This window comes from Aulostomus chinensis, chromosome 3, assembly GCF_037954235.1.
Source record: "Aulostomus chinensis isolate RoL2024-O1b breed Wild chromosome 3, RoL_Achi_v1.0, whole genome shotgun sequence".
Lineage (NCBI taxonomy): Eukaryota > Metazoa > Chordata > Actinopteri > Syngnathiformes > Aulostomidae > Aulostomus > Aulostomus chinensis.
The window spans coordinates 335011-345871 of NC_141322.1; the positions used below are offsets into that span (position 1 = coordinate 335011).

A 10861-nucleotide genomic window follows, 5' to 3' on the forward strand; every position below is an offset into this window, starting at 1 on the left:
TCTGACTAGTAGTACTACTAGAATTTTAGTCTACTAGTACTACTAGTAAGATATTTTCAGTTTACAAGTAGTACAAGTAAACCAAAATTTTGCTCTACTAGCAAAGTTTTTGGTGCACTAGTACACGAGTATACCATACTAGTAAAGCAAAAATCATGTGCCAGTAGACAATTTTATGTTACTAGTACTACCAGTACAGTTTTGAGTTTTTACTATAAGCATTTTCTAAGTCTACTAGTAATGTGAACAAATCATCCATCCAGGCAAGGCAGTTTTCTTTGTAGCCTGTTTTCCCCACCAGTTTGTCTCCAGGCTTCATGGCATCATAACAACATCCTCTGCCCTCAGAGCCTCACATCGACTGAGGAGAAACTCCATAGAAAACCTTTAACAGGGAAAAATGGGAGAAACCTCAGGGTGAGGAGGGGAGGAGGATCCCTCACCAGGAGGGACAGACGTGCAGGAGATGTTGGTACAGACAAGAAAACAGTTTATAACACAGAATGGAGGAAACATGGAAATGTTCATAACAGCTGAAGAAGGAAGCTTCTGGAAGGGGAGGCAGGGAGAGCAAGCCAGCTTGATGGGGGACTGGATGGTAGACTGGTTCATGGGAGGGGAGGCAGGGAGAGCAAGCCAGCTTGATGGGGGACTGGATGGTAGACTGGTTCATGGGAGGGGAGGCAGGGAGAGCAAGCCAGCTTGATGGGGGACTGGATGGTAGACTGGTTCATGGGAGGGGAGGCAGGGAGAGCAAGCCAGCTTGATGGGGGACTGCATGGTAGACTGGTTCATGGGGGGGGGGGCAGGGAGAGCAAGCCAGCTTGATGGGGGACTGGATGGTAGACTGGTTCATGGGAGGGGAGGCAGGGAGAGCAAGCCAGCTTGATGGGGGACTGGATGGTAGACTGGTTCATGGGAGGGGAGGCAGGGAGAGCAAGCCAGCTTGATGGGGGACTGGATGGTAGACTGGTTCATGGAAGGGGAGGCAGGGAGAGCAAGCCAGCTTGATGGGGGACTGGATGGTAGACTGGTTCATGGAAGGGGAGGCAGGGAGAGCAAGCCAGCTTGATGGGGGACTGGATGGTAGACTGGTTCATGGGAGGGGAGGCAGGGAGAGCAAGCCAGCTTGATGGGGAACTGGATGGTAGACTGGTTCATGTAAGGGGAGGCAGGGAGAGCAAGCCAGCTTGATGGGGGACTGGATGGTGGACTGGTTCATGGGAGGGGAGGCAGGGAGAGCAAGCCAGCTTGATGGGGGACTGGATGGTAGACTGGTTCATGGAAGGGGAGGCAGGCCGGTGTAACAGTAGGGAATAGGGGGGGGGGGGTGATGCAGGTGGCGGTTGGAGCTCTGGTGGATCTGTGGAAACACAGAGAGACTGAGAGACACCAAGGAGGAGAGGAGGGGAGAGGAGAGGAGAGGATAGGAGGGGAGAGGAGAGGAGGGGAGAGGGGGAGAGGAGAGGAGAGTAGAAGAGAGGAGAGGAGAGGAGGGGAGGAGAGAGGAGGGAGAGGAGAGGAGGAGAGGAGAGGAGGAGAGGAGAGGAGAGGGGAGGAGAGAAGGAGAGGAGGGGAGAGGAGAGAAGGAGAGAAAAGGAGAGAGGAGAGGAGAGAAGAGGAGAGAAGAGAAGGAGAGGAGAATTGGAGAGAGGAGAGGAGATGAGGAGAGGAGAGGAGAGGATGAGAGGAGATGAGGAGAGGAGAGGAGGAGAGAGGAGATGAGGAGAGGAGGGGAGAGGACGAGGGGAGATGAGGAGTGGAGGGGAGAGAGGAGAGAAGGAGAGAGACTTAGAAGTAGTCAGAGTGTCTGCCTCTCTGACCCATGGAGAGATGCTGGTTCCACAGTAAAGGAGCCCGGTACCTGAAGGCTCTACCTCCCAGTCTGTTTTTATTGATACTGGGAGTCACTAACAGACCTGCATTCTGGGAGCGGAGTGCTCTGGTAGGACAGGAGGGACAAATGAGCTCTTTCAGAGAGGATGGAGCTTCATCATTGAGAGCCTGATGAGTCAGCAGAAGGACTTTGAAGTGGATTCTCGATCCTACAGGAAGGAGAGAAGCTAAACACACACACACTTGTTGACCATCTTCTAGAAGCAGATTGGCGGATGGATGGACCCGGATGTTAGAGTGAACGCTGGCGCGATTAGCTGCCGCGATTAGCTGCCGCTGCTCTCCGGTTGTTGTTTCTTAATGTTTGTTATGATTTTCTACACTGTTTGTAGCAGATCGCATAATCTGGGCGAACACGGTACTGTTGGTCTCTACACTGGGCCCACTGTCAATTCGATCGGTTTGTTAATACCGTGTTTAGGATGTCCACGTGCCACCTGTAGCGTGCGGTGCTACACTCACCTGGTCTCTGCTACTGTGGTTCGGTGAACGTTGTCTACAACTGCCCGTGCATCATGTGGATCTACAATCTGGCTATGAGCTTTGTGTTCTGGTGGGCTGTCCTGTCCGTCGTGATATCCCCAGCTTCAACCCTGATCCAATACATGAGCGCGGAGCTCCTCCAACTCCGACACCACTGAACTGCTCCTCCACCTGTACTGCATCACTTCCCGGACATCTATCGCCGTTCTCACCGGAGGTACATCCACCGCGGAGCCAGACGGAGCTATCGCATTGATGACTCCAGCGCCATAAACTCCATCTGGTCCTCCACCCGCCGCCATCCTCCGAGATACACCCGTAGGTGGACCACAGCGCGTTAGCCAGCCTAGCCAGGTCGGCTAATGTCGCCTTCTCCAACCAGCTCTGCGACGTCAAACTGGGATTATTCAACATCCGTTCCCTCACTGGCAAGGGACAACTATTGCAAGACCTCCTCCTCGACCGCAAGTATGACTTTCTTTGTCTGACGGAGACGTGGCAACATCCTGATGACTTCTCTCAGCTGAACGAGTCTACTCCTCATGGGTTTGTTTACACCTGTCAACCCCGTCTCACCGGCAGAGGTGGAGGTCTCGCGATAATACACCGCGAGACTTGGAAAGTCTCGTCTGTTTCAGTGCCTGTCTCTCAGTCATTCGAGTCTGTGGCACTACAGCTGAATGGACCCACTCCCGTTGTGCTTGTGAACATCTACCGCCCACCTAAACCAAATAAGGTCTTCATTGATGAGTTCACTACATTCCTCACCCAAATCTGTTCACTCTCACCCAACATAATTCTGTGAGGTGATTTCAATATTCACATGGACAACAAAGATCACCCTCTCACGAAAGATTTCACTTCTTGCCTGGACAGTTTTGGACTTCAACAATACATTGATTTCCCCACCCATAGTAAAGGCCATATTTTAGATCTAGTCTGCTGCTCTGGTGTTGCCTTAGGCTCTAGCATGTCTGACCACATGCTTATCTCATTCAACCTGAGCCTGACACTTTCCAAAACCAAACAGTCACGTATCATATCCTTCCGTAACATTAAAAACATTAATATAGCAGACTTCAAATCAGGCATTGACAGTTTCTCCATCATCACCCCCCCCCCCCATCCACCCCGGATCAACTGGTTTCTCTTTACAATGATGGTCTACAGACTCTGCTCAACACACTCGCCCCCCTCAAGACCCGGACCGTTTCCTTTCCCCACTCCGCCCTCTGGTTCTGTCCTCATCTACGTCAACTGAAAGCCAAAGGACGTCAGCTGGAGCGGCTTTCTATAAAAACTGGACTCACTATCCACAAACAGATGTTCCATGACCACATTCTTCAGTATAAAAACGCACTCTCCTCCGCCAAATCCCAATATTTCACACAACAAGTCACTGCTGGTGCGGGGAACACCAGGGCCTTGTTTTCACTGGTCAACAATTCACTCCGCCCCCCTGACTCCTTCCCCCCTCACTTCTACTCCACCGACCACTGCAACTCCTTGATGTCTTTCTTCAATACAAAAATAGCCTCCATCCACCAGCAACTGACCCCTCCTACGTCCAGCTGTCCACCTCCATTTGTCCTCCACCCCCCAGCCCCCTTCCTCTCCTGCTTCCAACTCCCCTCTGCCGCTGATTTATCCAGACTTATCCGGAAATCCAAGCCATCCACCTGCCAACTTGACTCCTTGCCATCCTCGCTGGTTATAGCCTCCCTCCCGTCTCTGCTGCCCCTGATAACTGCCATCATCCATTCCTCCCTCACCTCTGGTTCTGTCCCATCATCTCTTAAATCCGCTGCTGTTACTCCAACACTGAAGAAACCTGGTTTAGACCCCAACACCTTCAATAACCTTCGTCCCATCTCCAACCTGCCATTTCTCTCTAAAATCCTGGAAAAAGTAGTAGTGTCACAGATCCAGGCCTACCTCTCCAACAATAACCTCTACGAGCAGTTCCAATCCGGTTTTCGCCCTCATCACAGCACAGAAACAGCCCTCCTTAAAATCACCAATGACCTTCTGTTGGCAGCTGACTCCGGACTATTATCCATTCTCATCCTTCTCGATCTGAGCGCGGCTTTTGACACCATATCTCACTCCATCCTCCTCGACCGACTTGCCTCCATTGGACTATCAGACAGGACTGGTTCCGCTCATATCTCTCTGGCCGTACTCAATTCATTCAGTTAAAATCTTTCACATCCGATCCCTCCCCCCTCTCCTCTGGTGTTCCCCAGGGCTCTGTCCTTGGCCCTATCCTTTTCATCATATACCTCCTCCCACTTGGACTGATATTCCGTAAGCATAACATCTACTTTCACTGTTACGCGGACGACACCCAGCTCTACGTTTCCTCCAAACCCTCCTCCACCCTCCCACCCTCCTCCCTCTGTGCCTGTTTACAGGAAATCAAATCCTGGTTCACCTCAAACTTCCTCAAACTTAACAGTGATAAAACAGAAGTAGTCCTCATTTCCTCCAAATCCACACTCAACAAGCATCCCAGTTTCACCCTCACCATTGACAACACCTTCGTTTCCCCTTCCCCTCAGGTTAAGAGTCTGGGTGTCGTCCTCGACTCCACCTTATCATTCCATACCCACATCAACAACACCATCCAGTCCGCCTACTTCCACCTCCGGAATATCAACCGTCTCCGCCCATCTCTCACTCCCAACAGCGCTGCAATCCTGGTCCACTCTCTCGTCACCTCACGTCTGGATTATTGTAACTCACTTCTTTTTGGTCTCCCACACAAACTCCTCCATCAGCTTCAGTTGGTCCAGAACGCAGCTGCCCGAATCATCACCAGAACCCCTGTCATCAGTCACATCACCCCCGTTCTACATCAACTCCACTGGCTTCCCATAAAACACCGCATTGACTACAAGATCCTCCTCCATACATTCAAAACCATCCATAACCTCGCGCCTTCATACCTGTCAGACCTTCTCCACACCAACATTCCCACCCGGTCTCTCAGGTCTTCCTCCTCCATCAGCCTCAATGTCCCCTCCTTCCGTCTAACCTCCATGGGGGCTAGAGCCTTCAGTTGCTCTGCCCCTCACCTCTGGAACTCCCTCCCTCCTGACATCAGAAACATTGACTCCATTGACACCTTCAAAAATCATCTCAAAACTCACCTTTTTAGACAGGCATATGGCTGAATGCCCTCTCTTGTGCTCTCCTAGGGACTTCTGTTGTTGTTCTTTTAAATCGTGCATGTTTTATTTTATTTATTTATCTATTTTAAACTGTTGTACGGCGACCTTGAGTGCCTTGAAAGGCGCCTTATAAATAAAATGTATTATTATCATTATTATTATTATTAAAGTGGAGAGATGTGTTCTCTCTTCTAACTCCTGTCAGAACCCTGGCTGCAGCGTTCTAGCAACTTCTAATCAATCCCAATGAATTTATTTCAACCAAATCAGCAAAAACAATACAAGTCCACATTAAGCCACATCCACTTTCAGTTTAGGCCAAGCCATTTCTGGAATAAGACCCGCCCCTCCATGGGATACAGTTCAAATACAAATCATTTTGGTGGTTGTACAGATGCAGTATGGTACAGTATGGTATGAAAAAGGTACGCTGCAGTTGGTGGTTGTACAGATACAGAACATGGTGGACTGGCCCGTCCCTATATAGTACCGTGTGGTAGGGTACAGAATGGTACAATACAATTAGTGGTTCCACAGATACAGAAAATGAAGTATTACCTCATCCCTATACAGTCCAGTTTGGTAAAGTATGCTACATTATGGTAAAATACGGAACAGGGCAGGACGGTGCAGTAATGTACAGTGTGGAACTCTACGGGGTGGAACAATAGGGTTTATGAATGCATCCTTGTAGAAAAGAGCAGATGATTTTGTCAATGAGCCTCTTGACTATGACAACTAAACAACTCTTGTTAGCTCAGTTAACTCATGTTTATGTAGTTACAGTAACAGTCTTAATATTTTTATTATTTAATTATCTAAAAGTATTTTCAGCTTCGTCTCCTTGCAGTTTCAAATTTTCAACTATTGATTGGTGGGTATGGATACAGGTGTCCGATGTCTTTGATGACACTTGGCGTTTCTGACCATATTTTGTGTCAACACCATGTTCCTGGCTCCAGGTCCCCCCAGGGGCACCTGGGGTTTAAAGACAGGCGTTAGAGTCACAATAAACAATGCTACAAAGACTGTAATGCAAACCACAGACTAACCTGATATTCTTGTTTTTGGTGGCTAAACTTAACAAGAACATATCTTTTTGTTGCATCACAACAGTGATTGTGATTTGCAGAAGCTGCTGAGAATGAACAGAGATACTTCCTGGAAATATATTATGGAAAAAAGGGGGGATTACTGTCCATTTGTGTGACGATTACTGGGTTGATGTGCTTGTGTGAGCCTGGAGGCTGCTGACACTTATTAACACTTTAGTGCAGGGGTCACCAACCTTTTTGAAACTAAGAGCTACTTCATGGGTACTGAGTCATACAAAGGGCTACCAATTTGAAAGGCTCTCCTGAAATAACAATTTTGCTAAGTTTGCCTTTAGTTATACATTGTTAATAATACTCATCTATGTGAAGACACTGATCACGTTAATGATTTGTCACAAAAATTATCAGCAACGACAAAAGGTGGGAAACAATATTCAGCACTTTATTAATCTCAGTAATTGTTAAATTTTCAGATGATCACTTACATCACTTGCAGTCGTGTCAGGAGTTCTTCTCTTGTGGAGAAATCTTCAAACACCATCCGGATAAAAACCAACAGATGCGCTGTCCATGGACTCGTCTCACTGGATGCTAAACCACCTGCACTTCGCCTCCCGGTCCAGCTGATTGGCCAAGTTACCAGACAAAGCTGACACTCGTCTAGCCATCGTGGATGCCCCCAGCTGGACGTCGGAGAGGGTGGAGATGAGATCGGTTCCATTTTTCTCATCTTTAAGTACAGTGTTAGCAATTATCATCATTGCTTCTTTGACAACTTCTCTGTCTGAAAATGCCTTCTTCTTCCTGATCAGAAAATGTGCAGCTCTAAACGAGGCTTCGGTTGCTTTTTGTGACTTTTTCGCCGGCCTCGAGAAAAAAGACTGTTGCTTACCCAAAGCTGCCTTAAGCTCACGGGCTTTTTCTGCCTGTAGTGCGCTTCCCGGTGGGTAGTTAGCATGGTAGCTTTTATGACACGTAGTGAAGTGTCTCTCCACATTGTGCCGCTTTGACGTCGCCACACTCGCCCCGCAAATGAGACACACGCAGGTTTCTTTCACAGTCGTAAAAAAGAACTCCTCCTCCCATTCGTTGTGAAAGTGACAAGTTTTCTTCTTTTTTCTGCCATGTTTTTGGGGTAAGAAACTGCATTCAGCATCCATCCGCGCTGCGCCCGCTAGCTTACTCTCCACTAGCACTGGTTTGTCACGCGCACAATACTGACCTTTGAACTCGAGTAGGTCAGAGTTCACCTAAATTTAACTAAAGTTCACGAACATATTTTTAAGATATTGTCATTTTTAAATCTATATAAATGCAGTGTGATTAAAAAAGAATAGCAACAGAATAAAATTAAATTTTAGACGCAGCTCACTAGTGAGTTGTGCTATTTTTAGAAAAGGCCTGCGGGCGACTCATGTGGTCCTTGGGGGCGACCTGGTGCCCGAGGGCACCGTGTTGGTGACCCCTGCTTTAGTATTATTAATTCGTTATATATTAGCACGAGCCATGTTGAAAGCTACATTGACTATTCTGGGGAGAGGATAGGGAATGAAAAACAGCAAACAGCTTTACACGGAAAGAGGCACTCACACTGTATGATACAAAATAGTTCCCCAAATAAAAAAAAAGTCTGTCAAACAGTAGTAATTAGTTTCAGAGTGTGTTCCTCAACTGCAACTTGTACACACACAAAAGTATCAAGGTAAAATTCTGACTAGCTCACCTTGAAAGGGCAACTTAACATTTAAACAAAGCATCTGTGAGGTCTTGGCAGGTGTTTCATGGAACCAAATGGATTTTTTTTTTCGTTAAATGTCTTAGTTTGTTGAACATGCCGCTGGTGCAGAGATCCCCTCTGCCCTTTAATGAGTTCCACAGAGAATACGTGTCACGGCCGGCTGGGGTGATGAGAGCAGACTCCCATGTCACCTTGAGCCCAACCTAGACAAAGAGAAGATGGCACTTAATGGCATATTCACTTTCTCTCTTTAAAAATGGTGCTGAAGCGCTGTGCTGACTCGTGGGCAGATGTCAGTGTCCTCATGTGGTTTTTAAATGAGTCTGTCTTAAATCTTAGATCATGCCAGTAATCCCAAAACAGTCCCGTTTATTTCCATTCATACTAAAAGGACTTTACCGTCACAGAGTGTGTGTTCCAACATGAGTGAAGACCCAAACACACTGTGAAAGCACTTATGGGGAAAAAAGAAAAAAAATCCATCCATCCATCCATCGTCGTCTTCCGCATCGCAGGGCCAACACACAGAGACGAACAACCATTCACACTCACATTCATACCTACGGTCAATTTAGAGAATCAATCAGCCTAGTCCCTAGATGGCCTCTATATATATATATATATATATATATATATAGAGAGAGAGAGAGAGAGAGAGAGAGAGAGAGAGAGAGAGAGAGAGAGAGAGAGAGTATGTGAGTGTCCCTCTCACTCTTGTAGGGTGGTTCTGTGTCATCCTCTAGTACTCAGTATCTTAGCTGTTCCAAGGTCTGAGCTCTTCTTGACTGAGGTTTCAGGTGGTGGTCCTGGATTCTTCTGGATCCACTCTCCCAGTTTCAGAGTCAATGCCCCAAGTGCTCCTACTACCACTGGGACCACGTCAGCCTTGACCTTCCACATCCGTTCTAGCTGTTCTTTTATCCCCTGGTGCTTCTCAACCTTCTTGTGTTCCTTCTTCCTGATGTTGGTGTCAGCTGGTGTCACCACATCTATCACCACTGCCCTCTTCTGCTGTATGTCCACCGTTACTATGTCCGGTTGGTTCACCAGTAGTTGTTTATCCGTCCGGAAGCTGAAGTCCCGTAGCGTCTTAGCCCTGTTGTTCTTGACCACTTTTGCTGGTATGTCCCATTGGGATCTGGGTACTTTTAGTCCATACTGGGTACAGATGTTTCTGTACACTCTCACCACCACTTGGTTGTGCCTCTCCATGTATGTTTTTGCAGCCAGCATCTTCCACCCCTCTACTATATTTTGGACTGTCTCAGGAGCATCCTAGCACAGCCTGCACCTTGGGTCTGACCTGATATGGTAGACCTTGGCCTCCATGGCTCCTGTGCTGCCATGGTGAGTGCCTCTGTGCTGTCTCTCAGTCCAGTGTGTTCCAGCCATCAGGAGGTCTTCTTGATATCAGTCACGTCCTCAATCTGGTGGTTGTACCTGCCGTATAGATGGTTATCCATCCATCTTGCCCCCCCCTCCTCACTCTCATCAGGTTCCAGCTGTCTGAGGCATTCACTGAGCAGCTCGTCCTGAGGGGCCATCTTCTAGATGCACTCTTGGATTTTCGATGTTTCATCCTGGACAGTGACTCTGATGCTCACGAGTCCTCGTCCTCCCTCTTTCTGCTTAGTGTTCAGCCTCAGGATGCTGGACTCAGAGTGTCACCCTCCGTGCATGGTGAGGACCTGTCTGGTCTTGACGTCTGGGGCTTCTATCTCCTCCTTTGGCCAGCTTATGGTCCCAGCAGGTATCTGGTGACCAGCAGTACAGACATGTTGATGGCTCGGACCTTGTTCTTACTGTTTGGCTGACTTCTCAGTACTTGTCTTACTCTCTGGAGGTATTTGGTAGTGGTTGACTTCCTTGCTGCCTGCTCGTGGTTTCCATCAGCCTGTGGGATCCCAAGGTAATTGTAGCTGCTCTGGATGTCACCTTTATTCCCTTCTGGTAGGTCGACCCCTTCAGTTCTGATCATCTTGCCTCTCCTTGATAATTCCAGCCACATTTTCCCAATCTGAATGACCTTCCTGTGTCGTTGCTGTAGATCCTGGCGGTGTGGATCAGTGAGTCAGTTTCTCACTCATTCCTGGCGTACACCTGATGTCATCCCTGTAGAGCAGGTGGCTGATCGTTGCCCCGCTTCAGAATCGGTATCCATAACCACTCTTTGTGATGTTCTGACTGAGGGGTTCAGGCCTTGGCAGAACAGCAGTGGTGACTGTGCATCTCCTTGTTTTATGCTGTACTTGATGTTAACTTGGGCTGCTGGCTTTGACTTGGCCTCTAGGGTCATCTTCCACATCCCCATCGAGTTTCTGACGAAGGCTCTCAGTTCACCATTGATGTTGTACAGTTCCAGACGTTCTAGTATCCGTGTGTGTGGCATCGAGTTGTAGGCTTTCTCTTAATCAATCCAGGCGCTGCATCGGTTGGTCTGTCTGCTCTTACAGTCTCAGGCGACTGCTCTGTCACCCAGTAGTTGGTGCTTGGCTCCTTGGGTGTCAGTGCCAAGT

General features: G+C 48.2%; 1 pseudogene; it reads right to left on the reverse strand.

The window, feature by feature from the left end:
- Positions 1 to 8495: 8495 nt before the first annotated feature.
- On the reverse strand, positions 8496 to 10353 carry LOC147267331 (uncharacterized; annotated as a pseudogene).
- Positions 10354 to 10861: the final 508 nt, after the last annotated feature.